The sequence below is a fragment of the Eriocheir sinensis genome, chromosome 59 (assembly GCF_024679095.1).
Source record: "Eriocheir sinensis breed Jianghai 21 chromosome 59, ASM2467909v1, whole genome shotgun sequence".
NCBI classification, from domain to species: Eukaryota; Metazoa; Arthropoda; class Malacostraca; order Decapoda; family Varunidae; genus Eriocheir; species Eriocheir sinensis.
The window spans coordinates 10,312,157-10,327,156 of NC_066567.1; the positions used below are offsets into that span (position 1 = coordinate 10,312,157).

The 15,000-nt window shown below is 43.8% G+C and overlaps 1 protein-coding gene across 1 annotated transcript in view; it reads right to left on the reverse strand.

Moving 5' to 3' along the window:
• The window catches only part of LOC126985194 (uncharacterized), a 175,892-nt gene that overhangs the window by 154,206 nt on the left and 6,686 nt on the right, over positions 1 to 15,000 (reverse strand). The gene's annotated exons all lie outside the window — the stretch shown is intronic.

Sequence of the window (15,000 nt, forward strand, 5' to 3'; positions counted from 1 at the left end):
AACGAACACGGCCCTAAACTAGGATACCGTCCCAACGCCACGAAGTCTGTGGTGATTGTAAAACCAGAGGCATACGATCGGGCCAAAACAGCATTCCAGGGCAGTAACGTGAAACTGTCAGTGACTGGCGAAAGACACCTCGGGGCAGTCATTGGAACAGATGAATACAGAACCGAATATGTGAAAACAGCTGTAAAGCGCTGGGAGTCCGAACTGCAGAGGCTGAGCGAGAACGCCAAAACAGAACCGCAGGCAGCCTACGCAGCATTTACGTACGGTGTCAAGCATAAATGGAACTACCTCATGAGGACAGTTCCTGATGTTGCTCCGTTATTAAAACCTCTGGAAGATGCTATCAGAAACACCTTCATACCGGCGATAGCAAATGGGAGATGTCCCAGTGACCAGGAGAGAAGATTGCTCGAGTTGCCGCCAAGAATGGGTGGGCTCGGCATCACCAACCCGCAAAATCTGGCTGAGTCTGAATTCGGGAACTCACTTCGAATCACAGCCTCCTTGACCGGATATATTACCAATCAAAATGAAAGGGGAGAAGACAACCCTCAAGATATTAGGTCACTAAGGAATTAAATCTCCATAAACAGAGAAGAAAAACAGAGAGACACTCTGAGTGACCTAATGAGAGAACTCCCAGAAGACACAAGGAGGAGGACAGATATTGCACAAGAAGTGGGCGCTTCAAACTGGCTAACCACACTACCTATCAGGGCAAAAGGCTTCAACTTAAACAAAAAAGGATTCACTGATGCCCTTGCCCTCAGGTATGGCTGGCCAGTGGATGGGCTCCCAAACATGTGTAACTGTGGCTCACCCTTCAACCAAAATCATGCCATGACATGCAAGAGAGGAGGTTTCGTCTGCATGAGACATGATGAAGTGAGAGACGTAACAGCTCAGATGCTGAAAGAAGTCTGTCACGACGTGACTGTGGAACCCATGCTGCTCCCTCTGCAAGGCGAACACCTCACCAGACGCACCGCTAATGTTTCAAACGAAGCACGAGAGGATGTTAGCGCCAGAGGGTTTTGGACTCGTGGACAAAGGGCATATTTTGACATAAGGATCTTTGATCCCATGGCCCATTGCCACAGAGACCTGACCCTTGATGCAGCCCACAGAAGAAACGAACAAGAGAAGAACAGAGCATATGAAGAAAGAATACAGAATGTGGACCAGGGCTCCTTCACCCCGGTAGTATTCACGACGGCAGGAGGGATGGGACCAAGGGCGCAGAGCTTCTACGCAAGACTCGCCGAAACACTGGCGGATAAGAAACAGCAGCCAAGAAGCAGTGTGGTCGCCTGGATGAGATGCAGGCTGTCCTTCTCCATCCTGAGGTCAGCCTTGGTCTGCCTGAGAGGAACCAGGTCACCTGCACCTCGTCAAGTAGCTTCCGGACGTCCCCTTTCCTCCACAGCTCCATTTTTCTTTGTACCGCCTTCACGTCCTCAGATTGTTTCGACTTTTTGTGAGTCCGTTGGCATATGAGGTGCGGTAGTATGGCCAGAATCTTTAGAGCGTAGGGGGCGATTTGCGTGGAGTTGTACGCTCTAATGAGGTAGGTTTTCCCCTCTATCAAGGTTTTGGTGGCGTTACATCTCGGGGCCTCAAATACGTTATTGGGAGAAAACGTTACCACATGATTGTAAGCGTCTCGCACCCACTCCTCTGTCTCCTCGAGTGTCCACCTCTGCCAGAAGCGGAGCTCACGCGAGGCGTCCTCACCCTGGTCACCTTGCCCTTGTCTCTCGCCACCTGCACCCCCCTCCACCTGATCATCTCCAGCGCCTTCATTGGCCTGTCCACCCAGCACCACTTGTGGTTGCTCCCCATTTTCCACATCCTGCCGTTGAGGGTTTGGGTTTCGACAATCTCCACCTCTCTTACAGTTCACACAGGGCTGGCCTCGTCTTACGCACGAGCATTGAACACAGTTTTGATTTCGAGACGAACAAATGCAACATTGAGGGGGCTCCATTTCGGTGCCATTATGCATGCTAGTGTATCTTAGTTGCTATTTGTGGTGATGAATAGAGCAATAGTAGTAGACCCCACTTTGACTCTTGTCTCCCCCCATATACCTACACACAGACATACACTTACATATGCTTACTCTGCCTTTACGGTAATACTAGAATGATTGTTTATTTTTCCACTACCATTGCTCCTCGCCAACACTTTACAATCTTACTAATGCACCTGACCCTACACATTTGAGTTGAGTAGTAGTAGTAGTGATATCATTATCAGCAGTTCGCCGAGTCAGGTACTCTGTGTTTTATGGCCCTCAGGCGGGGGTGGGAAGTTACTGGGCAGCGGGGCGGGGTCAGCAGGGACCCGGGACTACTACTATTACTATTGCAGCTGCTGCTGCTATCACTACTACTACTACTACTACTACTACTACTACTACTGCTGCTGCTGCTGCTGCTGCTACTACTACTACTACTACTACTACTACTACTACTACTACTACTACTACCACTACTACTTTTTTTTAACGATACCTCCACCCATGTTTATTTTCCCGACACATAATCATGGAGGGCTCCATAGCTTGGAGGTCATTAGCCCCAACTCTGTTCGCTACTACTACTACTACTGCTGATGCTGCTACTACTACTACTACCACTACCACTAGGCGGTGGCCGAACTGGTAGCGTACTGGGCCCACATTCACCGCGTGATGGACGACGCGGGTTCGAATCCCCACGCTACCACTCGGATTTTTCAGTCACCGCCGAATGGCTTAAAACTACCCACATGCTGTCCTGAAGACCACCCATCAACCCGGACTCTAGAGGAAGCCGTCCAAGCGAATCAAGAACGAGTTCCGGGGGGCAGCATGAGCCAATGCAAGATGGCGCCACTATAAACACTCGCCTGCGCCAGAACGGCTGGCTGACCATCAGGCCCCACCTTGATGAAGCGTTGGGCCGACCATCAGGCCCCCCATGTAATATGCCTACCGTTGAAAAAGGCAGCGACGTAAAAAAAAAAAAAAAAAAAAAACTGCTACTACTATTACTACTACTACTACTACTACTACTACTACTATTACTACTACTACTACCACTACTACTACTACTGCTGATGCTGCTACTACTACTACTACTACCACTACCACTACTACTACTACTACTACTGCTGCTGCTACTACCACTACTACTACTACTACTATAAATACTACTACTACTACTACTTCTACTACTACTACTACTACTACTACTGCTGCTACTACCTATGTTCTCTACACGTGCGTTTTATTATGCGTAGGTAGGCAGGTCACACCCCGCCTGCAGAATGCAAATGATACTCTACAGGCAACTAGAACACAATCCTTTCTTTCAACGCCTTCCCTCTGACATCTTCCCTCCCGATCTCTTCCCTCCCGTTCTCTTTCCTCCTGTTCTCTTTCATTCTTTAACTCTCCCTTCTCTTGCTTACTTCTCTTTTCTTTCTCCTATATATCTTAGCCTTCTCTTTGCTTCCTCTCCTTCTATTGCCTTTCCTTCCCTTTCCTTCCCTTTTTTTTTCATTTCACTTCACTGTTCTGCCTTTAGATTTTTCCCTGTTTTTACCTTTATTGTGTATCTGTGCTTTTTATCTTTCCTAACGTTTTAGTTTTCTTTCCTCTCCTCTCTTCTCTCCCCTACATTTGCTTTTCGCTCATTTCTCTTTCACTTTTTCCTCTTGCGCCCATATTACAAGCTCTTCCTACCGTGGCCATTCCTCTTAAGATCATTTCAACAGTATATCAGTCGGCGGGACACCATTGCGCCCATATTACAAGCTCTTCCTACCGTGGCCATTCCTCTTAAGATCATTTCAACAGTATATCAGTCAGCGGGACACCATTGCGCCCATATTACAAGCTCTTCCTACCATGGCCATTCCTCTTAAGATCACTTCCAACAGTATATCAGTCAGCGGGACACCATTGCGCCCATATTACAAGCTCTTCCTACCGTGGCCATTCCCCTTAAGATCACTTCCAACAGTATATCAGTCAGCGGGACACCATTCGCTACGAGATGTCTGTGAACCATTTTTACGGGTTAAGGGGCATATTCAACGTATCAAACTACACAGTTAAGTATTGCGGAAATGGACCGAAAAAATAAGTTATTGTAAGTTTTTTTTTTTTTTTTTACAACAAAGGAGACAGCTCAAGGGCACCAAAAAAAGAAACAATAATAAAAAAAAATAGCCCGCTACTCGACGCCCCTAAAAAAAGAATCAAAAGAGGTGGCGGAAAGAGAGTGTATAGAATTTAACGAAGGAGAGAAACAGTCTAGTGGCGCCGTTGTTGATGGAATTGGCTCTGGCTGACTCGTCTTGGTGTGGAGAGCTTAGAATGCAGCTTCAAAAGTTCCTCATTTGCTACAGATAAAAAAAAGAACAGATAATATGTAAATCAAAAAGGTGACTTCAAAATGTGAGGGGGATAAAAATGTTGATTAAGTGGCTATTTCTCTTGCTCTTCCTTTTCCCGAGTTGATTTTGTCTTTTGTGGGGGCTCAGTTTTATGCCTTTGATATCTCTCTCTCTCTCTCTCTCTCTCTCTCTCTCTCTCTCTCTCTCTCTCTCTCTCTCTCTCTCTCTCTCTCTCTCTCTCTCTCTCTCTCTGTCTGTCTGTCTGTCTGTCTGTCTGTCTGTCTGTCTGTCTGTCTGTCTGTCTGTCTGTCTGTCTGTCTGTCTGTCTGTCTGTCTGTCTGTCTGTCTGTCTGTCTGTCTGTCTCTCTCTCTCTCTCTCTCTCTCTCTCTCTCTCTCTCTCTCTCTCTCTCTCTCTCCTCGATCTCATAAGGGTAACATTAGCATAACTCACACAGCCAGAGGGACAAACACACTTTTCCATCTCTCTCTCTCTCTCTCTCTCTCTCTCTCTCTCTCTCTCTCTCTCTCTCTCTCTCTCTCTCATTTATCTATTATTTCCATGTGTTTGAAAAATAGTCATCCTGTATATCCACTATTCTTTCTCTTCTTCTTCGTCTTCGGCATTATATTTATTTTCTCCTATTTCCTCCTCTCCTTAATTCTCCTCCTTCTCTTCCTCTTCTTCTTCCTCCTCCACCTCGTCCTCCTTGTATTCTTCCTTTCTTTCACTTTCTCCTCATCCTCCTCTTCTTCTTCTTCATTTTTCATTATTTCTTATCCTTCTCTTCCTCTTCTTCTTCTTCTTCATTTTTCATTATTCCTTATCCTTCTCTTCCTCTTTTTCTTCTTCTTCATTTTTCACTGTTCCTTAACCATCTCTTCCTTCTCCCCACTTTCCCCTTTCTTTCTCTTTTATTTCCCTCTCCTCCTTGCTTCTCTTTCCCCTTCCTCCTCCTCCTCCTTCTCCTCCAACTCCTCCTACCTCTCTTTCCCCTCATCATCATCTTCATCTTTCTCCCCTTCTCCTCCTCCTCCTCCTCCTCCTCCTTCTTGTAGCCATCAGCATCAATTCCTCACACATCAACTTGTTCTGTTTTTTCTTTCCCTTTGGACAAGTCACCCATTCCGTCACACTCCCAGAAAATGGACGGCGGGACGTAAAAAGAAAACGGATGCCTAGAAGATGGGAGGCCGCGCATTTTACTTCCCGCCCCAACCGTGTCAAACAATTCCTTTTTTTTTTCTTTCACCTTCCTCTTCCTCCCACTGTTTCTCTCCTTTCCTTTCCTTCTCCCCTTTTCTCTCGTTCTTACAATCGTTCTCTCCTTTTTTTCCTCTTTTTTCCATTTTTTCCGTGTCCAATTCTTTCTTCCTCTTTTTTTTCTTTTCCTTTCCTCTCCCTTCCTCTGTTTCTCTCTCCTTTCCTTTCTTCTCCCCTTTTCTCTCGTTCTTACAATCATTCTCTCCTTTTTTCCTCTTTTTTCCATTTTTCCGTGTCCAATTCTTTCTTCCTCTTTTTTTTCTTTTCCTTTCCTCTCCCTTCCTCTGTTTCTCTCTCCTTTCCTTTCTTCTCCCCTTTTCTCTCGTTCTTACAATCATTCTCTCCTTTTTTTCCTCTTTTTTTTCCATTTTTTCCGTGTCCAATCCTTTCTTCCTCTTTTTTTTCTTTTCCTTTCTTCTCCCTTCCTCTGTTTCTCTCCTTTCCTTTCTTCTCCCCTCTTCTCTTGTTCTTACAATCATTCTCTCCTTTTTTTCCTCTTTTTTTCCATTTTTTCCGTGTCCAATCCTTTCTTCCTCTTTTTTTTCTTTTCCTTTCTTCTCCCTTCCTCTGTTTCTCTCCTTTCCTTTCTTCTCCCCTCTTCTCTCGTTCTTACAATCATTCTCTCCTTTTTTTCTTTTTTTCTTTCCATTTTTTCCGTGTCCAATTCTTCTTTTTTCCTCCCTTTTTTCTTTTCCCCTCCTCTTCCTCCCACTGTTTCTCTCTCTTTTCCTTTCTTCTTTCCTTCTATCTCCTCCTTCCATTCATCCTCTCCTTTTTCCTTCTTTCTCCTAATTTTTTGTCTATTGTTCCCTCCATTCTTTCCCTTTTCTCCTCTCTTCCTACCTTTCTTTCATACGTTTCGTCCTTCACCTTACCTCATATTATTCTTATTTCCTTTCAATTCTGTTTCCATTTCTTCTTTCTTCCTCCTTCCTTTTTTTTCCTTTCCTCTCCCTCCCACTGTTTCTCTCTCTCCGTTTCCTTCTCCCCTCTTCTCTAGTCTTTCCATTCATTCCTTTTTCCCTTTTCCTTCTTTGCTTCTTTTTATTTTTTTCCTCTTTTTCCTTCCATTATTGCCTCCTTTATTTATTCCCATACATTCATTCCATTTGCTTCCTTTTCTTCCTCTCTCCTACTCCCTATCTTTTCTTTCATACTTTCCCTCCTTTCCCTCACTCCAAATTGTCCGTTTCCTTTCAGTTCCGTTTCCATTACTTTTCCTTCCTTCCTTCCTTCCTTCCTTCCTTCCTTCCTTCTTCCCTTCGTTCCTCCTCTCTATTGGAAAGGAAACAAAAGAGGTAAATACGCATAATTAAATGCAAGAGAATTATGAGATTTCAGTAAATAAAGTCGTATTTTTTTCAACGCACACACACACACACACACACACACACACACACACACAGTAAGAGAAAGAAAAATAAATAATTGTCACTTCTCTCTCTCTCTCTCTCTCTCTCTCTCTCTCTCTCTCTCTCTCTCTCTCTCTCTCTCTCTCTCTCTCTGGCGTAAAATTATATGACAGGGTTCGCAAAGGACATGTTTTCTTGATAACTGGGGAGTATTGTGTGTGTGTGTGTGTGTGTGTGTGAGAGAGAGAGAGAGAGAGAGAGAGAGAGAGAGAGAGAGAGAGAGAGAGAGAGAGAGAGAGAGAGAATCAAGGGGAAGGGAGGAAAGGAGAATAAAGAGGGGAGGAAAGGAGGACGGGAAAGGGAGAGAACAGGAGGAAGAGAAGGGTGTGATTATAAGTTCAGAGGGAGATAAAGAGTGATTGCAGGAAGGGAAGGAGAAGGAAAGGGAAGGAAGGAAGGAGCGGGAAGGAGAGGAAGGAAAGGAAGAGTGAGAGAGAAAAGGAGAGAGGTGTTACTGAGAGGAAGGGAACGGGGGAGGAGAGGGAGGGAGGGAAACAAGGGTGTGATTGAGATTACGGAGAGAGAGAGAGAGAGAGAGAGAGAGAGAGAGAGAGAGAGAGAGAGAGACAGAGAGAGAGAGTTAGGAATGAGTAATGAAATAAATAGAATTAGGGGAAGAAGAACGGAGAGAAAAAGGGAGGTAAGAGAAAGGAGAGAAAGAGGGAGAGAAAATGGGAGAGGAGAAAAGGGGGGAAGAAGAAATTATAGAGGAAAGTGAAGAGAACGGGAGGAAAGGGAGAGAAAAGAAAGGAGAGGAAAGAGAATGAGGAGGAAAAGGTGAGTGAAAAAGAGGAAAAAGGAGAGAAGGAGGAAGGTGGCTTTAGAGGAGAGATAAAGGGAGGCATGGGAGGGAAAGGGAGGGAGGGAGATAAAGGGAGAGAAAAGAGAGGCGCACTTTTATTCTCCTTCATTTTTCCTTCACTGTCTTTTTACTTCACCGTCTCCCTCCTTCCCTTCCTCCCGCCCTGCCTTCTTTTGTCTCTCTTCTTCCTCCTCAGTCAACACAATAAAGAACAGGAATTAATGAGTCGATAATCTCTCTCTCTCTCTCTCTCTCTCTCTCTGCCTCGTTGTGACGTCAGCAGCTCTTCTCTATGCCTCGTTCACTTCCCTCAATGATCTATTTGTTTTCTGGTTATTTTCAGTATAATCCTTGACATCTTGAGTTGCTCGTATATGTTTTACTTTCTACATCAACTATTATTCTACTACTTCTACTACTACTACTACTACTACGACTACCACTACTACTACCTACTACTACTACTAGTACTACAGCAGAAATGGTGTTCTTATTTCTATATTTCCATCGCAAATTCCTCTTACATTTGTCATCTCCTTTCAATCAAACGAAACTGCTCAAAGACCGAATGAAGACGACAAGTGGGAATTATTACCCCGAAGGCCTCTGGCGCATGCTCTCTCTCTCTCTCTCTCTCTCTCTCTCTCTCTCTCTCTCTCTCTCTCTCTCTCTCTCTCTCTCTCTCTCTCATAATAAACATATCTTTCCTACTTTTCTAGTCAACAAATAATGAGTAATGTGAGAAGAGAGAGAGAGAGAGAGAGAGAGAGAGAGAGAGAGAGAGAGAGAGATCCTATTACAGAGCCAAGTTGACCCACTCAGATGCCCGAATGAAAAGAGAGAGAGAGAGAGAGAGAGAGAGAGAGAGAGAGAGAGAGAGAGAGAGAGAGAGAGAGAGAGAGAGAGAGAGAGAGAGAGAGATAGAGTAAAAAAATAAAGAAGAAAAAGAGAAAAAGAAAAAGAAAGAACGACACTAAAAAAAGAGATGTATTACAGTATGGGGGAAAGATGGATGATAGCAAAGAGGTAAGGGGGACAGGTGAGGGAGGGAGAGAAGGAGAGAATAAGGGAGGGAGAGAGGGAGGGAGACAAGGTGAGGGAGAAAGGGAGACAAGAAAGGAGGGAGAGAGGCAAGGTGAGGGAGTGAAAGGGAGAGAAGAAGGGAGGGAGAGAGGGAGGGAGGCAAGGTGAGGGAGAAAGAGAGAGGAGAGAGAGAGAGAGAGAGAGAGAGTGAGAGAGAGAGAGAGAGAGAGAGAGAGAGAGAGAATTGAGGATGGTACATTATTATTTTTCCTCTCTCTCTCTCTCTCTCTCTGCTTTTATTTCTTAATCAACAAGACTCTTCGCCTCTATCAACACCTGATATTCTCTCTCTCTCTCTCTCTCTCTCTCTCTCTCTCTCTCTCTCTCTCTCTCTCTCTCTCTCGTAAATGTTTATATTATCAAGGGTAGTGATGGTGATGATGATATTGATTATAATGATGATAGTGAGGAGGAGGAGAGGGAAGGCGAGAAAAGCTTAACTAAATACCAATGTTCCACTTGAGTTTACCTTTAGAGATAAACAGGTATAAGAAGAGAAGGAAGAAGAAGAGGAGCACAAGAACATAAGGAGTCTGGAAGAGGAAGGTGTGCCTATGGAAGACAGCTCCTGTAACTCCACTTTTTTCAAGATGTGTGTCGTATTGACATACATTACACGAGTGACAAGCCTGTCCCACTCATCCACCACTCTTTTAGTAGACCAATAATTATTATCTATGTCTTACTTGAATTTAATTTTATACTTATTACTATGTGTCCTTGCCGGATTTTAACACCAGAACCTTTTTACCATCAACATTAAAGCCCATATCCTTTACAATCTTCAGGAAGTCTCCTCCCCCGCTTTGCCTTTCCAGAGAATGTAGACTTCAACGTTTGAACCTATTTTTATATGACAAGCTTCTTAATATGTGAATAATTTTTGTTATCCTCCTCTGCACACATTTAGTATGTAAAGTTCCATGCTTCAGACTAGGGAACATATCTGTACCGCATAATCTAGATGAGGTCTAATGGTAATGCTAAGCATACCATAAGGATGACGTTAGTGCTTTTATTTATTTTCATTTTTCACAAGGGAGGCAGCTCAACAGCAACAAACTAAAACAGGAACAAAAAGGCCTAAAAGGGAACAAAAAGAAACAAAAAGGAAACAAAACGAGAGACCAAAAGAAAGGTCAATTACAGGTGGAGAGGTACCCTGATTCTCTCTTCCTGAAAGAGTTTAAGTCGTAGGCAGGAGGAAACACAAACGAGTTTACCAGCGGAAAGGATAAAAGAATGAAAATGCTGGTTAACTCTTGAATAAGGGATTTGGACAGTAGAGGGATGAGTAGAAGTGGAAAGTCGAATGCAGCGGGGCCGTGGGAGGGTGGGAGGCATGCAGTTAGAAAGTTTAGAAGAGCAGTCAGCATGAAAATATCTATAGAAGATAGAAAGATATGCAACATTGCGCCGAAATTTAAGAAGTAGAAGACTGCTAGTAAGAGGAGGAGAGCTGAAGAGACGAAGGGCCTTTGACTCCACTCTGTCCTATTGAGCTGCGTGTGTGGAGCCCCCCCACACATGAGATGAGTATTCCATACGAGGGCGGACAAGACCCCTGTATATGGACAGCATCTGAGAGGGAGAGAAGAACTGGTACTTCTTGAAAAGAAAGCCAGTATCCTATTTGCATGATTCTTAACCTGAATGCATAGAGTTTTTGGACGAAGATCAGAGCTCACTAAGATGCCTCAGTCCTTTTCTCATCAAGACCTGCTTTAGGGGAGTGTTATTCAAGGAATAACACTCGTCTTCGACAACACTCAGCTGTCACCTTCTTCAACACTAAACATCCTCGGTCAATCCTTAACTCAAAATCTCAACTGCAATCTTCACATCTCCTCTCTCACTAAATCAGCTTTCTCGAGGTTGGCTGTTCTGTATCGTCTCCGCCAGTTCTTCTCCCCCGCACAGATGTTTTCAATATTTAAGAGCCCTGTCCGCCCTCGATAGAAGTATGCATCCCACGTGTGGGGGAGCTCCACTCACACAGCTCTCTTGGACAGAGTGGAGTCTAAGCATGGTAGTATAGGTGGTGGAGTCGACATCAGCCCTGATTAGTGAAGCCGCCTAACTGTCATTTTTAGGGCCGCAAGGTGGTGGACACCTGTCAGGTGTCAGGTGTTATCAGGTCAGGCTCCCCTTTAATGGGCTCGGCCAGGCTCGCCCAGCTGGATTACCGCCGCTGTATGGATTGATCGTAGTAGACTCACTTTTAATTCAGATAATCAAAGCTGTTGCAAAGTCCTATTTATTGGTGAGGTCATGGATGTGAAGTTTTCAAGTGTCAGGTGTTGTCAGGTCAGGCTTCCCCTCGATGGGCTCGGCCAGGCTCACCCACCTGGATTTCCGTATCAATAAATGAACGGTAATCAAAAACACCATAATCATAATGGATGAGACGAGGTCTGGAGGTAGCAACTACGGTAGTAGACGTGAGTTTTCACCCGGATATCTCCCATATTGCGGCCCTAAAAATGACAGTTCGGCGGCTTCACCTCAATGAATGGGATTAGCGGCAAGTCGACTCCACTCATCAGCTCCCCTTCTCTTACTGACAGCCTTCTACCTCTTAAATTATCCCACCATGTTGCATCTCTTTCTATCTTCTATCGATATTTCATGCTGACTGCTCTTCTGAACTTGCTAACTGCATGCCCCCCCCCCCCCCCTCCCGCGGCCCCGCTGTACACGACTTTCTACTCAAACTCATCCCAATACTGTCCAAACCCCTTATGCAAGATTTAACCAGCATCTCCATTCTTTCATCCCCTTTACTGGTAAGCTCTGGAACAGCCTCCCTTCGTCTGTATTTCCTCCTGCCTGTGACTTGACCTCTTTCAAGAAGAGTGTATCAAAACACCTCTCCATCCGAAATTGACCTCTAGCTCTTTTGGCCACTCTATACTTTTCGCTTGATGGGGGCAACAGTTCGTGGGCTTTTTTTTCTACATTTTCTTTTTGTTGCCCTTGAGTTGCTCTCTGTGCTGTAAAAAAAAATAAAAAAAGTATTTCTGACCACTCAAAATACTACATTTTGAACTCCATCTTCCCATCTCAATCAACCAATCGGTCAAATTTCCGAGTCTGATTCAGTTAGTCTGCCGACCTCTGTATCATCTTAAATTAGCTAACATCATTACTTATTAAATTAAGACTAACACCATTACTAATTCAGGAGTCAAAATCATTACTATAAATGCTAAACAGCAGAGAACCTAATACGGAACCACCACCAGTCAGATTTTTACCACCGATTTGTACATTTTGCTTTCTATTGCTAAGCTACACACTGATCCAATCCAACACTTTTCAGTATACTTCATGAGCCTTTAGTTTTAGTATTGCGAGTATGGAAGAAAAAAAATAAAAAGTGCGAAAGAAAAAGATAAAATAGGTCGTGAAGGAAATATGAGAAGGAAGTAAAAGAAAGGGGAAATAAAGGTGAAGGGAAAGTTGGGAGCATACACCCTGCAGATGCGCGTGGTGGCGGTGTTCATCTCCATCCACCTAAGTCTATATATACCAAGTCAAGTCACTCTGCTTCAAAACTGCGACCGGTACGCGCAGGAGGCGGTTTGGGGGCGGAGCAGCGGGATGACGTCACTTGAAGCTGAAATAAAAAAAAAATACCCGCCAGTTCAGGGGTGACTAAAGTTGGGGCGCTTCCTTTCACAGCGCGTTCAGGCAAGCCACTGACGAAAAAAATATGTCTTTTTATTGTGCTATTGCGTGACTAATTCCATTGCCTACAAACGGCGGTGTGGGGTGTGAGGGAGGGCAAGTTGAAGTGATTGATTTAAATTAGTCCGCCTTTCTTCGTTTTCTCTAAATCCCTGTTTCTACATTCTCTAGTTTGGCTCCAAGCAGTGTCACGCATAAAGCACGCCTCTGCCGTGTGTCCTCCCACAAACCTGCGTATGACTTGACTTGGTGTATATAGACTTAGCCATCCACTTGACCGTTTGAGCCTACGGTGGGAGTCAATACTTTACCCGACACAGGGCCAGTGTGACATCCGGGTTACCACAGTTTACCTTCTCCAGGTTTCCCCAACTATTCATTTATCGAGAACACCGAAAGGAAGGATGAAAATCTGGGTGGGCTCCAAGGCGAGTGTCAAGGCTGGGATTCGAACAAAGGCCCATAGATTCGTAGTCTGGGACACCAACCACTGCACCGCGGAAGCGTATGATAAGAAGGGGTGGTATGGATACTGCAAAATGATGAAAAGGGGGAAAAAGAAAAAAGAGAAGATAAAAAAGAAAAGGAAATAAAATGGAAGGTAAGGGTAGGTAGACGGAAGGCAGAGAAGGAGTTTTGAGAACTTTACCCCTTCACCCACCCACCCCCCGTTCTCTCTCTCTCTCTCTCTCTCTCTCTCTCTCTCTCTCTCTCTCTCTCTCTCTCTCTCTCTCTCTCTCTCTCTCTCTCTCTCTCTCTTTAATTTCCTCATGGGCCAAGGCGTCAACCAAGGTGAGGCTGTGATATTACTGACTGCACACCTGGTTGTCATGGTAACCGAGTATCTGGTTGTGCTGATGTTGTTACCATTATATTTTGATTTTTATCAGATAATCATTGTTACTATTAATATTATAATTATTATTATTATTATTATTATTATTATTATTATTATTATTATTATTATTATTATTATTATTATTATTATTAACATCATTATTATTATTAACATTATTATTACTACTATTGTTGTTATTATTATTATTATTATTATTATTATTAGTATTATTATTATGTGTGAGATGAAGATGATGAAGTGGTAGATGAGGAGAGTTGCCTGTAGTGAGGTAATGTAGTAGCAATCTCTCTCTCTCTCTCTCTCTCTCTCTCTCTCTCTCTCTCTCTCTCTCTCTCTCTCTCTATATATATATATATATATATATATATATATATATATATATATATATATATATATATAAGCTACTACGCTTTATCATAGTGGGTGTCTATTTCTCCTGCATGCTTGTGTGTGTGTGTGTGTGTGTGTGTGTGTGTGTGTGTGTGTGTGTGTGTGTGTGTGTGTGTGTGTGCTTCTTGAAGAAGATATATGGACAAACAGACTTATAAACGTATTCATATATAGATCCATTTTGCCATCAATCAATATAACATATATACATACATACATATATATAGATCTATTTATATAGATATATATATATAGAGATATAGAGAGAGAGAGAGAGAGAGAGAGAGAGAGAGAGAGAGAGAGAGAGAGAGTGATGTCGGCAAGTTCGCAGATGATACCAAGATCGGTAGAGTAATCCAATCAGACAGGGACGCTAGCGTTCTCCAGGATGAGTTTGACAGACTATGATTGGGCGGGGAAGTGGCAGATGGAATTCAATGTCGGGAAGTGTAGCAATTACTCCTTAAATGACACTCCTCTAAGTAGGTCTGGGCGTGAGAGAGACTTAGGAGTCCTAGTGAGCGCTGACCCCCGTCCTAGGGCTCAATATATTCAGGCTAAAAATCGGGCAAACAGAGTACTTGGTTTCATCTCAAGGAGCGTAAGCAATAGGAGCGCTGAAGTCATCCTCAAACTTTACTTAGCACTAGTTAGACCTCATCTCGATTATGCAGCTCAGTTCTGGTCCCCCTACTATAGAATGGATATCAAGATGTTAGAATCTGTACAGAGGGGGATGACAAAAATGATTCAGGGGGTGAGAAACTCGCCTTATGAAGACAGGCTGAAGCAGTTAAATCTACACTCTCTAGAAAGGCGAAGGGTGCGAGGAGACTTGATCGAAGTCTATAAATGGATGAAGGGCTTTAATAAAGGGGATGTCAATAAGATTTTGATAGTAAAAGAGCCAGGTAGGACGCGTAGCAATGGTTTTAAGTTAGACAAATTCAGATTCAACAAAGACATTGGCAAGAATTGGTTCACCAATAGAGTGGTGGACGAATGGAACAGGCTTGGGGGCCATGTTGTGGGTGCCAATACCGTAGATACATTCAAGAAGAGGTTAGATAGCCATGGATGGTGAGGTAAGGTGGGGTTGAGTGT